Here is an 18,766-nt window from a genome sequence, read left to right as displayed (position 1 = left end):
TACAGCTTTTCAATAGCCAATTCACTCTCACACATCTAGATGGCAATTTCATATTTTCTCCTTTATCCTTGGTGGTGGTTTAGTCACTAAGTCAGGTCCAACTCTTGCAACCCCATGGACTGTAGCCTGCCAGGCTCCTCTGACCTCCATCTCTTCCCCACCCTCATTCTCAAATGAGGAATTATATCCTATTTTTTGGCCATACATTCTGCCTTCCCTAGTTTTTTGTAGATGGACTACCGAAAATTCTAAGACAGGAGCTCCACACATACACTAGATTCTACTCTCTTCTTAATTCAGTCACAACGATTCTCTTTTCTTTACTGCATGATTAATTTCCCTATTGGATCATTCCATCAACATATAATTATTTTTTTCTTACCTATTTCAGTTGGTGGAAACTCCCTCCTTCCAGTTGAATAGGCAAAAAAAAAGTCATTCTTAAATTCTAGCTTTCTCTCACACCATGAATTCAGTCCATCAAGACATCCTACTGGCTCTACCTTCAAAACAGATCTAGAACCTGACTACTTCTCACCATCTTTGCTATTACACCCTAATCTAAGCCACCACCATCTAGCACCTAGATTATTACAACAGCTTCCTGTATGGCCTCCCTACTTCTATCCTGACCCTCCTACTAACCATTCCCAATGCAGCAGCCAAACTGATCCTTTTAAACAAAGACCCCATCATGCCCCACTTACTCAAAAAGCTCTCAACTGGTTTCCCATCTTACTCAGCCTGAAAGACCTACATGGCCCTTCACTTCTGATCCCCCAGCCCATCCTGCTCCCCCCTTGCCTTTGTTTCCAACTCTCCCCTTTACTCGCTTTGTTACTACAGTCAGTTTCTTGATGCTCCTTGAAAACACCCAACACATTCCTGCATATGGACTTTTTCACTTGCTCTTCCCTCTGCTTGAAACATTCAATTCAAATGGTCACAGGCTCATCCGCTCACTTCTACACCTGTGTTCAAATATTACTTTACCTTACGATTGCACTTAAAATTGTACTGCCTCACACACAATTTCTACTTTCCTTTCCTCTTTTGTTTTTCTCCATCACATTTTTATCTTCTAATATCCTATACAATTAACTCTAAGTTCTTTGTTATCTGTTACACACAGACACACACAGAGCTAAAAGTAAGCTCCATGAAGAAAGGAACGTGTCTATCTTGTTCACAGTTATATATCCAGTTCTAGTAGCGTGCTTGGAACATAGTATATATTTAAGTATTTGTTGAATGATGATTTTAATACCTTAACTAGGTGTTTATTTTATACCTGTGTGTGCAAGTCTGATAGTATTGTAAGCTTCCTAATGTTCAGAATCATGCCATCTACTTTTCTGACTTCCCTCCACAGCACAAATCATGGCTTCCACAAGATGAGTTTCCACATTAAGTACTAACTGAATAGAACTTCAGTATATATAACATCCGATCAGGCAGCCCTTTCCCAAATTCCTCATCCACAGAACCTGAGACAATAAAATGATTATTGTTGTCTTAAGCCACTAAGTTTAATTAGAGTCAGTGATTACATAGCAAGAACCTATTGTCATACTTTTACAACTTTTGGAAGACACAAATAATTCCCATCTTAAATTAGTTATTCCATACTAAGTTCTCTCTTTCTCTAGCAATTCAGTTCAGTTAAGTTGCCAATAAAATCACTTAACCCCCTGCATATATTTATTGGTCAAGTAAACTATTTATGTGTCAAATATGATAGATTCCCAAACTACATAATAATCCAATTACAATAAAAATGTATTTTTTGCTCACAAAGTATAGAAAAGTGAGTAAGTTATGGGGTGGTCTTCCTTTGTGCAATCAGTCTAATAGTAGCCCCACTAAATTCAATATGTGGTTTCCAAAGTCACCCTAGAAGTTTTGCCCATCCTGGCCGACTACAAAAAGGAAAAAAACATGCAGGAGCACACACGGGAGGTCTTTAGGGGCCAGTCCTAGAGGCACACCACTTTCTACAAACATTCCACTGGTAGGATTCAGTCCCATGGCCAGCCTCAAGTGTAAGGAACACTGGGAAGTATAATCCCGCTAAGTGCCCAGTAAGTAGAGTTGCCAGTCTTAAGTAAACTATAAAACAAAACAGTGTATCCTGTATTTCCCTGCAATCCTACAAGGAGAAGACAACATTTCTGTTGAACAAGTAATATCCAAATGAGAAGCAGGAATGATATCTTACTATATATTCTTAATATGTCACAGTCTCGATTGACGTCTACATACTACTATATTTAAAATATCAGTAGATAACCAACAAGGACCTATTGTATATCACAGGGAACTCTGCTCAATATTCTATAATAATCTAAATGGGAAAAGAATTTGAGGAAGAATAGGTAATGTATAACTGAATTACTTCACTGTACACCTGAAACTAACACCACACTGTTAATCAACTATGCTCCAATATAAAACTGAAAAGACATGTCCCAGTCTCAGAATACTTAAGACCAGATATAACAACTCAAAATCAATGCAATTGCAGATTGCACTTGAGAACTCAGAGGAATGGTAAGATTCACAGATAATAACACAGAAGCAGGAAACTGCAAAGAAATGGAAATGAAGTCTCTAGTTCTGCTAAAGATAATGATCATATCTGGAAAGACCTTGTAACTCATCCACAGAAAATCATCATCTAAGCATCTAATGCAGATTCATGCAATGACTATTTATCGACCTGATATTTTTCTGGCAAAATGACCTTATATGTTGCTAACAGGAGATAGAAGAGAGCAGAGAAATGACAGCAGATTGTAGGAAACTTCTCATGACCTGGACACCATCAGTTCTCCTTATCTGATTTCCTCTCCTGACTAAGATAATCGTTTTGACATATCTGGCCTCCAGAAAAAAACAATTATTCTTACAATTTCCATTCAGGCAGGCATGTTCAGCCTACAAGATGCCCCCTACTGATTAGGTAATTAACTTAAAGAAAGCTGAGTTCAGGTGACAAAATGAGAAGAATATCATTCTTCTTGAGAGTGAGACTGAAATGCTATTTGTATGAAGATGCAGTCTTGGACTTGGTGATACAGTGTTAAGAATCCACCTGCCAATGCAGTGTTGATCCTGCATCAGTTGATCCCTGATCTGGGAAGATCCCACATGCCGTGGGGCAACTAAGCCACAACTACTGAACCCTACATGCTCTAGGACCCAAGAGCTGGAACTGCTGAACCCACACGCTGCAACTAATGAAGTCTGTGAGCCCTAGAGCCTGTGCTCCACAACAAGAGAAGTCACCGCAATGAGAAGCCTGCACTCTGCAGGCTAGAGAGTAGCCCCTGCTTGCCAACAATTAGAAAAAGCCTGAAGGCAGCAACAAAGACCCAGTGCAACAAAAAATTTAAAAAGTAAATAACAATTCTTTTAAAAATTCAGTCTTGGCTCTCAAAAACATTTCAGAATATTCCCAATTTTGGAGGAAAAGATAAATGTTATGGATAAGAAGTTGAGCTCTAGCTGTAAGAAAAAATTACAATCAAGATAAACCTAATCAGGGTCTGATTGGAGACATGACCTTAATACCTGGTCCAATACCAAATCAAGTGAGGAGCTTAGTGCTATATTATCTAGCTTTTTTAATCTCTTCTAAATCTCAGAATTCTAACCTACTTATCAAAAAAAACTAGCACACAATATGGTTTCTATTTTCATACCATTTCAACATTGTTTTAATGTAGGTCTATTTTTGTAGCTAACAAACCTAGCTGTGAAACTATTCTGGGGATGATATGAAACTAGATATGAAACTATTCTGGGGATGCTAAATTTCCTCTTTCCCTAATTGGATACAGATTACCCTATCCATTTGCCTCAAGAAGTTGGCATAAAAAGAAGGAATGGCCCTAATGAAGAAATCCAGTCCAAGCCAGCTGTATGGACGTGGATGGCTTCCATGGGAAGATCCTTACAACTCACAATGAGTTCACTTGTGGGTTTCTTCTTGAAATTTCTCAAGGGACCCACCAATGCTTATAGGAACTCATCCTTATCCCCCACACTAAAGCCAATGGGAAATTCTATATTAAACACAGAAGGTTGTCTTAATATAGAATACAAGTCAGAAGTACTGTCAAATGTCAGAGGTCACTCAGCAACAATGGCAAGATTGAAACTCATGAGTTCAACTGCCCCATTTTAAGAGACATTCAAGCCCATGATGTGGGAAATTTGCTATCTGTCTCATATGTTTTCCTAGAGTAGATTTAAATAAAACTTCAGAGCCAAAAAATTTAATGTTCTAGTAATTGCATTTGTTGTTGTTTAGTTACTAAGTCCTGTTTGACTCTTTGTGACCACATGGATTGTAGCCCACCAGGTTCCTCTGTCCATGGGATTTCCCAGGCAAGAATACCAGAGTTGGTTACCATTTTCTTTTCCAGGGGATCTTCCTGATTCAAGGATGGAACCCACGTCTGCTGCATTGGCAAGGGGATTCTTTACCACTGACCCACCAGGGAAACCCATAATAGCATAGTTTTAATAAATATTGCTTCTGAAAAGGTTCTTCATCTATTTCCATATCCACACCACCATCCAAGAGTTTTTATTAGGATCTATTTGCAAATAGTAGCCTACTCCACATGACTTAAAGAGAGCTAAGCAAATCTATATGAGAGAATTTACCATGTAAATTATAGTACAGATCCCCCCAAGGGCAGAAACGTACAGCTCAAGAATATTTCTGTTGAGTTAAAATCTAACAGAGAATGAGAAGATGCTCAGTATTATTAGTCACTACAGAAATGCAAATCAAAATAACACACTAAGATGGCCAAAATTTTTAATGGGAAATAAGTCTTGGTGAAGATGTGGAGAAACCAGAATCTTCCTACATTGCTGATGAGAATATAAAATAGTGCTATTGCTATGGAAAACAGTTTGCTATTTTCCTTAATAAGCTAAACACTGAATTATCATGTTACCCAGTAAGCAATTGCACTCCTAGGTGTATAACCCCCCAAAACTGAAAATAGGTATTCAAAAATGCCTGGTATATGAATTCCATAGCAGCATTATTCACAAAAGCCAAAGGTGGAAACAGTCCAAATTTCCATCAACTGATGAATGGATAAACACATTATTTAGCCATATAAATGAATGAGGTACTGATATATGCTACATCAGGATGACCCTTGAAAACTTTATGCTAAGTGAAAAGGAAGCCAGACATAAAATGCTACATATTATAGGTTCCATGTATATAAAATATCCAGAATAGATAAATCCATAGAGATTAAACCCAGATTGGCAGTTACCAGGGGCTGAGAAGAGCAGGGAATGGGGAGTGAAGGCTTAATGGGTGTGGAGTGGTTTTTAGGATGATGAAAATGTCTTAGAACTAGATTATGGTGATGGTTATACAACACTGTGAATGTACTAAATGCCACTGAACTAAATACCACCACGTGTAAAATAGATAGCTAGTAGGAAGCTGCTGTATAACACAGGCAGCCCAACTCAGCACTGATGATCTAGACGGGTGGGATGGGGAAGGGTGTGAGGGAGGGGATATATATATATATAATTATGGCTGATTTGCACTGTGTAGCAGAAACCAGTACAACATTGGAAAGCAATTATTCTCCAATTTAAAAAATAAATTAGGCATACACACACACACACACACACACACACACACACACACACACACACACACACACACACACACACACACACCCCTCTGGTCAATTGTGGTCCTTTACCAGGGTTTGGCAATCTTGTATGTTAGGTGGAGCTGTGGCACAAATCATTCTCTGGTCACCAGAGGCCTGATGTCAGCCCCCACACACCCTCAGCCCTGAGCCTGGGGGAGAGCTGGGGTTGAAACAAACATCTTCTATGACCCCCAGGCTTCTGAGCGGGTGATGTTCTCCTCTTTTTTCTTCAGGGAGATGACAGGAAGTGCAGGCTGTGATTTATTCTGCAACCTTCAGCCTGTTTCAAGAGCTCCTACCAGCTACAGACTCATCTCCAAGCCCAGGAAGCCTCGGCATGGCTCCAGGGTGCCCAGGTTGTGTCCCCAAGAGCTCAGTGCCAGTGTTTTGTGTGTTCATTGCAGTGTTTCTGAGCAGTTCCACATCAGTATCACTTCCACTGATATTTGCACAAACAGGTTTGGACAACGTTACTTTAACATTCCTTCTCATTCCTACATCCTGAATTCTTGACCAGTAACATAAACGGGACAAGTGCTTGAGGGCTAAACACTGCCTTTAAGTTTTTCAACAACATGACAACTATTTGAGAAGACTATCACTGCCCTTACTCATCTCTTTCTACTGAGTCCCAGAAATGAAGAATAGGGGAAACATGTCTGGCATGTCATAAGGCTCTTAATAAACTAAACATCTTCTGGAGAGCAATCATTTTCTGTCTGGAAATTTTTTAAGATTGCAGTCTATGCACACACTAATCTTATGCAAATCACTTATCAAAAGCATATGCTAACCTCACTCACTGTGGCTCCTCTTTTGCATGCAGTGGGTTTTGAAACACCCTTGGAAGAACTCTCAGAGCCCAGTGCTGAAGAGAGTGCTGTAATCATATGTATTCTTTTACTTAATAAAATAGCACAAATACCAAATATTTCTTTACTGATTCAATTAATAAACATTTCTTGAGGACCTTCAGAATACCATGCCTGGCACTGGACATAAAAGAAACAAATGAGACAAGTCAAAAGAACACAAATATTTAATTCTCTTTTTGAAAAGATCTATTTCTAAACACGGAAGGAGAACAAGTCAACAACCTGGACAGGTCAAAGGCTGGCACCTCAGGATCGAGATTCCAACTCAACCTCCATTCTTCTGGACCCCTTTTCTGACTGACCCTAATCAGCTCTAGTCATCTCTAACTGTACTGCTTCATTTTGTATATGTGACTGCATTATTGTGTGTGTGTATGCATTCACATGATAGACATGGATATCATCATCTCTTTCTATGCACTCCATATATAGATAAAAGAGTACATGCGCAGGCACCTTCATATCTAACTATAGTACAGGCTTTTGAGGGATAAGTGGCTATGCCTTGTATCTGTCATCACTTTTTTTTTATAGCCCACCCATCTTTGTTCCCGTGTTCAGCATCAGGTGTGGGATATAAACTTAGTGGGGTCTCAAGAGGGGCTGGTGCCATTAAAAAGAATGAAACAATGCCATTTGCAGCAACACTGATGGTCTTAGAGATTATGCTGTGTTTGGCTGTGTTAGTAGCTCAGTCATATTCAATTCTTTGTGATCCCATTGTCTGTAGCCCGCCAGGCTTCTCTGTCTATGGAATTCTCCAGGCAAGAATACTGGAGTGGGTTTCCTTCTCCAAGGGATCTTCCCAGGAATCAAACCTGGGTCTCCTGCATTGCAGGCAGATTCTTTACCATCTGAGCCACCAGGGAAGCCCTGTGCTATTTATACTAAGTGAAGAGGAAGACAATATCATATGGTACCACTTACATGCAGAATCGAAAAAAATATATACAAATGAACTCATCTACAAAATGGACTCACAGACTTAGAGAACAAACTTATGGTTACTTGTGGGGAAGGATTTGGGGGAGAGATGGAATAGATAGGGAGTTTGGGATTGACATGTACATACTGCTACATTTAAAACAGAAAACCAACAAGGACTTACTGTATGCCACAATGAACTCTGCTCAATATTCTGTAATAACCTAAATGGGAAAAGAATTTGAAAAAGAATCGATACATGTGTATACATAACTGAATCACTTTCCTGTATACCAGAAGCTAACACAACATTGTTAATCAACTATTCTTCCATATAAAATGAAAAAAAAAATTAAGGGCTGGTGAACCAACTTGAAAGTAAGGAAATTACTGTGGTCACTACATTTTCTTCCTTGAAACATAGCAGCTATTCAACAACTTCATAGGCAACCTTCACAAAACCATCCTACATTATCTCATTTCATTCTCATAACAAAGTAGGTTGTGCGATTTCCCCATTTTACTGATGAACAAAACCAAGAGCCAGAGAAGAAGCTAGTATGTCTAGCTAGGAGGTTGTACTATTTTGTTTGCCCTTCCAGATCCTCTCTCCCCTTTCTCCACTTGCTCTCTTTCCCAGGAGGCTGACCTACCTCAAAAGCCTTCTTGCTCACTGGCTTCCAGTTAAAGTTGGCCAGTGGAAGGATCTAAGGAGAGAGAGCAGAAGGAGAGTAAGGTTGGGAATTTATTTCTCTTATTCTTTTTCTATTGGTTGACCAGAAATCAACTGTGACCCTTAAATGATAACAACAGCTCCTCTCAGGTGGCCCTCTCCATATTTCCCCTCTCTCCCAACCCCAGTAACCACTCCCTCTCCTTGGTTCTTCAACCTGATGATGGCTCCCTACTTTTGCTTTCCAAGAAACCCCACACCATCCTTGCTGTTTCCCTCTACCCAGGCCACACCTTGTAAATAATCTTTCTTTTAAGTGCTCCTCGACTGCCCAGTATGAACGTGCCATCTTCCTTGCTAGGATCCTGAGCAATGTAATTAGTACTAGTCACACCTCCTACCTCTTGCTCAATCCTTTGGATTCCCAGTCTAAATTCTTGCTCACAGCAATATCAAATCAAAGCAAGGGGCATTATCACATCACATAGGCCACCTGTTCCACATCAGGACCTTCCAGGAGTGCAAACGCTCCCAAATGGAGCCTGCTGGTGAGGTCTGGAGCACAGGAGCCTGTACCTGCAGACAGCTGTAGCTTGCTCTCAGTAAACAAGTCAGCCCTGGCCATCAACATTAGTGGAAGCAAGATAATGACTCATCAGAGAAGCTGCAGTCACTTGACCCCCCATGACTCAGACACATATTGTTAACAGTCCACTGAGCTGCATAAAAGCTGAATAAACCAAGGCTCTGCCTCACCCAGGTTCCTGGCAATTAGTGAGGTAAAAAGCACTAGAAATCTGAGTCTATTTGGTTCTGTCCTCAAATACTCTCCCCCATCAGTCCTTCAGTGTCCTTCTATCATCCCTCCTCTTTCCACCCCACGCACACAAAAAACACATTGCTGAAAATGCATCAGATAGAGGTACACAAGGGCTGCACTTCTGAGATAACAAGCACAAGGCTACCAGCCAACACTGCATTTTGCTCTAATCATTTTGTGGTACACAGAATCCACAGCTCCAAAGTCAGCTTTCTCTTGTCTTCCGGTTATAGCTTCAGCAAGGAACTCGGTTTAAGAGGCAAGTACACTCTGCTGATAAGTTTCTCATCCAGTTTTTCCACCTCAGTTCCTCTCTCGGTTGAGGCTTTCTCAGATTTCATGAGTTTGAGACCTATACCATTGATCTGACCTTGAAAAGTTTTGTTATAGTAAGTACATATCATATTCAGAAATAACATGTTCAGTAAAGCAACACTGAGTAATTACTTTCTTTCTATAGAAAGTAACAGAAAGAAACAACACTGAGTAATTACTCAGTGCCAGGCATTGTGCTGAGGCCTTTGTTATCCCATTCAATTGCCTTACTAAGCATCTGAAACTAGTGTTTGTGTATACATGTGTGCACACATGTTTTACAGGTTAAAAAACAGGCTCACAGAAGTGATTTAGTGAAGGTCACACAGTTCTTGGTTAAAAAAAAAAACGGAATTTGAGCCCAGGTCTACCTGTCCCTCAGTTCCTTGCTCTTAACCATTTTTCTATTTCTGTGTATATGTCATCATTTAATTTTCAAAACTCAGTTCTTCTCCAGACAAAAACTCTTAAGGAAGCACATGCCCTTTTAGATTTTTTTTTCAATTAAGTTTAATACTCATTTATTGAGCACCTACTGTGTACCAGCCACTGTGCAAAGTACTAGGGCCACAAAGGTAGAAAAGACAGTTTCTGCTTTCCAAGAACTCACAATATGAGGAAGAGCTTCTGAATTTCTTTTAACGCTTCTGGTTTCCCTTTGACCCTGGTATTATGTAAGAGTGAGTTTTTGCCTTTTGTTTATGTCAGCCTCATAGCTGAGAGATTTCTGCTTCTCACTCTATGACTGAGATAATAGAATTGGTGATAACGTGTATATTTTAGAAAGAAAGAAAACAAAGAAAGGAGGAAGGGAGGGTGGGAGAGAAGTATTAACAGAAAGAAAGGAAAAGAAGGAAAAACTAAGTTAATCAAGGTAGAAGGGAAGTTTTTTGGGGGGAGGCGGGGGTGATTAGTAGGGAAACTCCAGAAAAGAGGTGAGTTTTGCAGAGAGGTGTAAGAACCCCTAGGACTTTTGTTGGAACCCACTGGACACATGCTTGATATTCACCCATTAAAGTATGAAAAGGCAAAAAGACAGGACACTGAAAAATGAACTCCCCAGGTCGGTAGGTGCCCAATATGCTATGGGAAATCAGCGGAGAAATAACTCCAGAAAGAGTGAAGAGACAGAGCCAAAGCAAAAACACACAGTTGTAGATGTGACTGGTGATGAAAATACAGTCCAATGCTCTAAAGAGCAATTGCATAGGAACCTGGAATGTTAGGTCCATGAATCAAGGCAAATTGGAAGTGGTCAAACAGGAGATGGCAAGAGTGAACATTGACATTCTAGGAATAAGTGAACTAAAATGGACTAGAATGAGTGAATTTAACTCAGATGACCATTATATCTACTACTGTGGGCAAAAATCCCTTAGAAGAAATGGAGTAACCATCATAGTCAACAAGAGTCCAAATGTTCATAGTCAACAAGAGTCCATAATGCAGTACTGGGATGCTATCTCAAAAACGACAATGATCTCTGTTCATTTCCAAGGCAAACCATTCAATATCACAGTAATCCAAGTCTATGCCCCAACCAGTAATGCCGAAGAAGCTGAAGTTGAACAATTCTACAAAGACCTAGAAGATCTTCTAGAACTAACACCCAAAAAAGATGTCCTTTTCATCACAGGGGCCTGGAATGCAAAAGTAGGAAATCAAGAGATACATGGAGTAACAGGCAAATTTGGCTTTGCAGTACAAAATGAAGCAGGGCAAAGACTAATAGAGTTTTGCCAAAAGAATGCACTGGTCATAGCAAATACCCTCTTCCAACAACACAAGAGAAGACTCTACACATGGACATAACCAGATGGTCGATACCGAACTCAGACTGATTATATTCCTTGCAGCCAAAAATGGAGAAGCTCTATACAGTCAGCAAAAAGAAGACCGGGAGCTGACTGTGGCTCAGATCATGAACTCCTTATTGCCAAATTCAGACTTAAATTGAAGAAAATAGGGGAAACCACTAGCCCATTCAGGTATGACTAAATCAAATCCCATAGGATTCTACAGTGGAAGTAACAAATAGATTCAAGGCATTAGATCTGATAGAGTGCCTGAAGAACTATGGACAGAGGTTCGTGACATTGTACAGGAGGCAGCAATCAAAACCATCCCCAGGAAAAAGAAATTCAAAAAGGTAAAATGGTTGTCTGAGGAGGCATTACAAATAGCTGAGAAGTGAAAGATATGAAAAAGGAAATGAAGGGAGAAAAGGAAAGATCAGTTCAGTTCAGTTGCTCAGTCATGTCCAACTCTTTGCGACCCCATGAATTGCAGCACGCCAGGCCTCCCTGTCCATCACCAACTCCTGGAGTTCACTCAGACTCACGTCCATCAAGTCAGTGATGCCATCCAGCCATCTCATCCTCGGTCGTCCCCTTCTCCTCCTGCCCCCAATCCCTCCCAGCATCAGAGCCTTTTCCAATGAGTCAACTCTTCGCATGAGGTGGCCAAAGTACTGGAGTTTCAGCTTTAGCATCATTCCTTCCAAAGAAATCCCAGGGCTAATCTCCTTCAGAATGGACTGTTTGGATCTCCTTGCAGTCCAAGGGACTCTCAAGAGTCTTCTCCAACACCACATTTCAAAAGCATCAATTCTTCAGTGCTCAGCCTTCTTCACAGTCCAACTCTCACATCCATACATGACCACTGGAAAAACCATAGCCTTGACTAGACGGACCTTAGTTGGCAAAGTAATGTTTCTGCTTTTGAATATGCTATCTAGGTTGGTCATAACTTTTCTTCCAAGGAGTAAGCGTCTTTTAATTTCATGGCTGCAGTCATATACCCATTTAAATGCATAGTTCCAAAGAATAGCAAGGAGAGATAAGAAAGCCCTCCTCAGTGATCAATGCAAAGAAATAGAGGAAAACAACAGAATGGGAAAGACTAGAGATCTCTTCAAGAAAATTAGAGATACCAAGGGAACATTTCATGCAAAGATGGGCTCAATAAAGGACAAAAATGGTAGACCTAAAGAAGCAGAAGATATTAAGAAGAGGTGGCAAGAATACATAGAATAACTATACAAAAAAGATCTTCATGACCCAGATAACCACTATGGCTTGATCACTCACCTAGAACCAGACATCCTGGAATGCAAAGTCAAGTGAACCTTAAGAAGCATCACTGTGAACAAAGCTAGAGGAGATGATGGAATTCCAGTTGAGTTATTTCAAATCCTAAAAGATGATGCTATTAAAAGTGCTGCAATCAATGTGCCAGCAAATTTGGAAAACTTAGCAGTGCCCAAAAGACTGGAAAAGGTCAACTTTCATTCCAATTCCAAAGAAAGGCAATGCCAAAGAACGCTCAAACTATCACACAATTGCACTCATCTCACATACTAGCAAAGTAATGCTCAAAATTCTCCAAGCCAGGCTTCAACAGTATGTGAACCATGAACTTCCAGATATTCAAGCTGGATTTAGAAAAGGCAGAGGAACCAGAAATCAAATTGCCAATATCCACTGGATCATCAAAAATGCAAGAGGATTCCAGAAAAATATCTACTTCTGCTTTACTGACTATGCCAAAGCCTTTGACTGTGTGGATCACAACAAACTGGAAAATTCTTCAAGAGATGGGAATACCAGACCACCTTATCTGCCTCCTGAGAAATCTGTATGCAGGTCAAGAAGCAACAGTTAGAACTAGACATGAAACAACAGACCAGTTCCAAATCGTGAAAGGAGTACATCAAGGCTGTATATTGTCACCCTGCTTATTTAACTTACATGCAGAGTACATCATTAGAAATGCTGGGCTGGATGAAGCACAAGCTGGAATCGAGACTGCAGGGAGAAATATCAATAACTTCAGATATGCAGATGACACCATATGGCAGAAAGCAAAGAACTAAAGAGCCTCTTGATGAAAGTGAAAGAGGAGACTGAAAAAGTTGGCTTAAAACTCAACATTCAGAAAACTAAGATCATGGCATCTGGTCCCATCACTTCATGGCAAATAGATGGGGAAACAATGGAAACAGTCACAGACTTTATTTCTTGGGCTCCAAAATCACTGCAGATGATGACTGAAGGCATGAAATTAAAAGACACTTGCTCCTTGGAAGAAAAGTTATGACCAACCTAGACAGCATATTCAAAAGCAGAGACATTACTTTGCCAACAAAGGTCCATCTAGTCAAAGCTATGGTTTTTCCAGCAGTCATGTATGGATGTGAGAGTTGGACTATAAAGAAAGCTCAGCGCCAACGAATTGATGCTCTTGAACTGTGGTGTTGAAGACGACTCTGGAGAGTCCCTTAGACTGCAAGGAGATCCAACCTGTCCATCCTAAAGGAAATCAGTCCTGAATATTCATTGGAAGAACTGATGCTGAAGCTGAAACTCCATTATCTTGGCCCCCTGATGCAAAGAGCTGATTCATTTGAAAAGACCCTGATGCTGGGAAAGATTAAAGGCAGGAGCAGAAGGTGTCAACAGAAGATGAGATGGTTGGATGGCATCATCGACTCAATGAACATGAAGGTGAGCAAGCTCAGGGAGTTAGTGATGGACAGGGTAGCCTGGCATGCTGCAGTCCTTGGGGTTGCAAAGAGTTGGACACAACTGAGCAACTGAACTGACTGAACTGAAAATCACCCAGGATTTTTTTTTATTTACTGATGTGTTGTTTATTTACAATAATAATGTGGACTGCCAATATCCATTGGATCATCAAGGAGATGAGGAGATCCAACCAGTCCATTCTGAAGGAGATCAGGCCTGGGATTTCTTTGGAAGGAATGATGCTAAAGCTGAAACTCCAGTACTGTGGCCACCTCATGCGAAGAGTTGACTCATTGGAAAAGACTTTGATGCTGGGAGGGATTGGGGGCAGGAGGAGAAGGGGATAACAGAGGATGAGATGGCTGGATGGCATCACTGACTCGATGGACACGAGTCTGAGTGAACTCTGGGGGTTGGTGATGGACAGGGAGGCTTGGCGTGCTGCGATTCATGGGGTTGCAAAGAGTCGGACACAACTGAGCAACTGAACTGAACTATGGTTTATCAGAGAATAGTGAATATAGATGCCTGTGCTATACATTAGGAACTTGTTGTTTATCCATTCTAATTGTTTTACTTTAATGTTTTAAAATACAGTCAAGATTCAAAATTAGGACAATATAAAAGAGTGTGCATTTTAAAATCTTGTTCCCATGTCTCTGTTTATCATCCCATCTACTCTTCCCACATCCCATGCTCCCATCTGCATCCCTGTGGTATTTATAAGTCTATTTTATATCCTTTCTCTGTTCCTCTATGCAAATAACTGAATACAACTATACAAACACACACATTTCAAGACTTCCTGAAGATGCATGCATTTTTTTTACTATGCTAAAGCATATGTATTAGTTGGGAAAATAAAATAGTATGCATTTTAACATCTGGAAGAATGATTTTCATGGGTTATTGTTAGCCTTCATGGGTGGAATACCTCCTACATACCATTATTTCTAATCCTGACAACAATTTCATTTTATAGATGAAGAGAAATGAGAGTTGAAAAGGTCAGGTAACTTGTCAACTTCAGACAGCTAGTGGCAGAACCAGGAGAATGCCTCCTCCCTTCAGCATCCTATTTTGGGGAAAAGGCCCAAGCATTCACCTAATTACTTAAGCAAAAAAAAAAAAAAAAAGTCCCATATCCAGTCAGTCACAAAGCATATCAAGTCTTATTTGCATGAGCCTCTAATTATATTTCAAATCTATCCTTCCTCTCTATTTCCCTTACTAGCTCCCTCAATGACCCTCATCATTATCTTTTTGATACACCATCATACCTGGTCAAAAACACTGGCTTTCTCACAGGTCTTTTTTTTTCTAGGCTGATGTTCCCTGCAATTTATTCTCCCTTCTTCTCCTAGAGTGAGCTAATACACAAATCCAACAGTGTCTATCTGCCTCAAATACGTCCATGCTCCCAACTGCTAAGAACATGAAACCTAAACATTTGTGTGGCATGGTTGAGTCCCAGACATGTTCCCTGACCATCCCACCATACACCTTATGATACAGAAAAAAACAAAGTACTACAAGTCTCTAGAGCCCTCCAGGTCTCCTGCTCTGGGGTTTTGCCCAGCTGAATCCTCTGCCTAGAACACACTTCTTTTTCTTGGCAAATTCCTCATCCTTCAGCTTAAGTGATGCCTTTTCTGGAAGCTGTCCTTGCTTCCCCCGAACAGACCTAGATACATTCTCCCTGTGTTCCCATTGCTTTTTGTTCATACCACATGAAAGCAGTCATCTCATCATAATGAATGGACCAGAAATTTCCTTTTCTAAACAAGCAACCCAAGTAATGGTTGCAGTGGTCTCAAAACCTTTTTGTATTATGCACCACATGAATGCATACTAAGTCACTTCAGTCGTGTCCAACTCTTTGCGACCCTATGGACTGTAGTCTACCACGCTCCTCTGTCCATGGGATTCTCCAGGCAAGAATACTGGAATGGGTTGCCATGCTCTCCTCCAGGAGATCTTCCCAACCTAGGGAACGAATCTTTGTCTCTTATGTCTCCTTCGCAGGCGGGTTCTTTACCACTAGTGTTACCTGGGAAGCCCCTTTCATTATGCACTACAAGCATTTTATTTTATTTTTTAATTATATATTTCTATACTTATAGATAAAATGCACTCAAAATATAAATGTTAAAAAGGTAAGATAAAAACAAATCTAAATAGAATTTAGAATTTCTAATATTTTGTTTTCACACATAAGTGGACTGTCTTGTGCATCCTTACTATGGAATCTGCCTATCAACAAACTGAGCGTCTTTTCTAATGGTCTCAAGGGCAACATGTAAGAAGATCTCCAACTACAAAAAAAAAAAAAAAAAATCAAGGAAACATCTATTGAGGTCCTTCTGTGTACCAGACAATGTGTTGGGCAATTTCATTCATATTATCTCACTTAATCTTTCCAAAAGCCTTGTAAGATAAGTATTATTGATCTTTAAGGTTGACATTTCATGAGATCATGTAACTTGCCTAATATCTGATAAATAAATGATGAAAAGAGAATTTAAATTCAGGTAATATTTTTCACTATATTTTGTATATCAGTTAAGAGTGTATCTTGCTACAAGTAATAGAAATTCAATTACAGTGATTTAACCAAATAGTGGCTTATTTTTTCCTATGACAAAAAGTTCCCATGTGTGGAATTAAGAGTGGTAAAGAGTATCTAGAATGGCATCAGATACAACAGGTTTTTCTTTTTTCTTGTCTCACTATCTTTAACAAAGTGGTTTTTGTCACAAAATGGCTATTCCACCTCCAGGCATCACAGCCATGTTCTTAGCATAAAATAAAAGTTGGAGAGGGGACAAAAGATAAAATGTAAAAGCTGAAAAGGCACTTATCAGATGCCTCAGCCTCCTTTAACAAGCTGTCTCAGAAGCCCCACTTGGTGACTTAATCTTGCATCTCACTGTCAGAACTATGTAACAAGGTCACCTCTAGTAGCAAGCTGAGTAGCTTAAGCTGGGCACAACTGGGACAAACTTGGATTTCTCTTAGTTAGGAAAAGGAATAAATTGTGGGGAGGCAACCAGGAATATCTGCCAAGTCATTCCTGCCTTAATGCCAGAAATACCACTACATTGTAGCTGCTGCATGAATAGTCCTTAGCACTCCAGCAAGAGACTATGTTCTGGTCATGTAGTCCCCATCTGAAGCAAGAATCCAATCATGACCAGATAGTTATTCAACTTCTGCTTGAAATTTAGAGAGACAGGAGAGTTCATGACTTTACTTTGTAACCTATTCTAAATGAGGGAAGCTTTAATTGTTGAAACTTTTATTCTAGTAATAATCACAGTGTATCACATTTACAATTTTACATTAGACCTAGGGGTTGTTTCTTATTCATCTCTGTACCAGGTCAGCTGATTGCCATAAAAAGGTGACTCAAGAAAAGATCTGAGGCATAAATTGAGCTATCTTTTTCATATTGAGATTAAATGATTCTTTAAGCCATTAAAAAATCTTTTCTCTCCTAGGCCTAGCCTACTCAACTAGGCTGTCATGTTCAGTTAATAAGCAGTATGAAGAGTGAAATATTAGGGTCACATCCCAGGAGATGGTCAGGATGTAGAAGAAGCCCTGCAGAGCTCTGGAAATAAGCACTGTTTCAGGAAGAGGTGAATGTGCTTTAGGGAACAGCTTGTGATCGTGACCCACTCTGTTGAGAAGAAACGGGGCCCCTGCAGAGCAGTTCCCAGTCCACCCACCCGTCCTCTCTGCTCATCTGGGTTTCCAATATTGCCTTTGGAAAATTTTTGCTGCCAGGGAATGACCAGGAAATCAGCAAACATGAGGTGTATGTGTGTGTCTCCAGGACTGTAGTCTTTCTCCACTTCTTCTCCAGGGCAAGAACCTTTCAACCCAGGCCACAATACCACACACCTGGTGTGTTCACCTACAGAATGAGTTTGTATTCCAAAGTGAAATATTTGGAGGAAAACAAATGAAGTGGAGACATAAGCTCCCAAATTTCTAGAGAGTAGGACATAATGCTTCTGAGTTAGGATCTGCAGTCAGGCCAGAACAAGATCTGAGGGCTTCCCTGGTGGCTCAGTGGGAACGAATCCATCTGCCGACGTAGGAGATGCAGGTTAGATCCCTGGTCCAGGAAGATCCCACATGCTGTGGAGCAACTAAGCCTGTGGGTCCCAACTGTTGAGCCTGCGCTCTGGAGCCCGGGAGCCACAGCTGCAGAGCCCATGTGCTGTAGCTGCTGAAGCCTGTGTGCTCTAGAGTCCCTGCTCCACAACAAGAGGAGCCACCTCGACAGGCCTGTGCATGGCTAGAGAGAAGCCCCTGCTCGCTGCAACTAGCGAAAAGCCCACGCAGCAGTGAAGACACAGCACAGCCAAAAGCAAGCAAAATAAAAATCAAAAAAGAATAAGAGCTGATCTTGGGATGATTTAACTTCTCAGTGCTTCTGTTTCCTCACCAGTAAAGCAGGGAGAGCAGTATTGCCTACCTCAGAGGTTGTTGTGAAAATCAAATGATACAGACTGGAAAATACCACGGTGCCTGGTGTATATACGCTTGGTAAATAGCTAATCATTGGCACACGGCCCCTTGGATTAGCACAGGTTCTACTTCTACTATGGGTGCTTTCTATATCTCTGACCCCTCAAGATCATACCTGTTTCTTGCTCTTCCACCCCACATCCCAAACCATCTTAACTCTCTCAATATTCTAGTCCTCTGAAAAAGCAAGCCTTTTTATTTCTGATTATGATCCTTCTCTGCACTTGGCTTATAAACTTGCTAGTATCCTCAAGTGTCCTTCCTCAAATTGTCTTGCTCACCTTTTTTCCCTGACTCTATATAAGCACAAATTGGGTAACTCCAAATTAGCTCTCTTTTTACTTTATTTTATTCTTCTCTGTCTTTGTAAAACAGTAAAAACAAGGATC

The sequence above is a fragment of the Capricornis sumatraensis genome, chromosome 14, assembly GCF_032405125.1.
Source record: "Capricornis sumatraensis isolate serow.1 chromosome 14, serow.2, whole genome shotgun sequence".
NCBI classification, from domain to species: Eukaryota; Metazoa; Chordata; class Mammalia; order Artiodactyla; family Bovidae; genus Capricornis; species Capricornis sumatraensis.
This window is presented reverse-complemented; position numbering follows the sequence as displayed.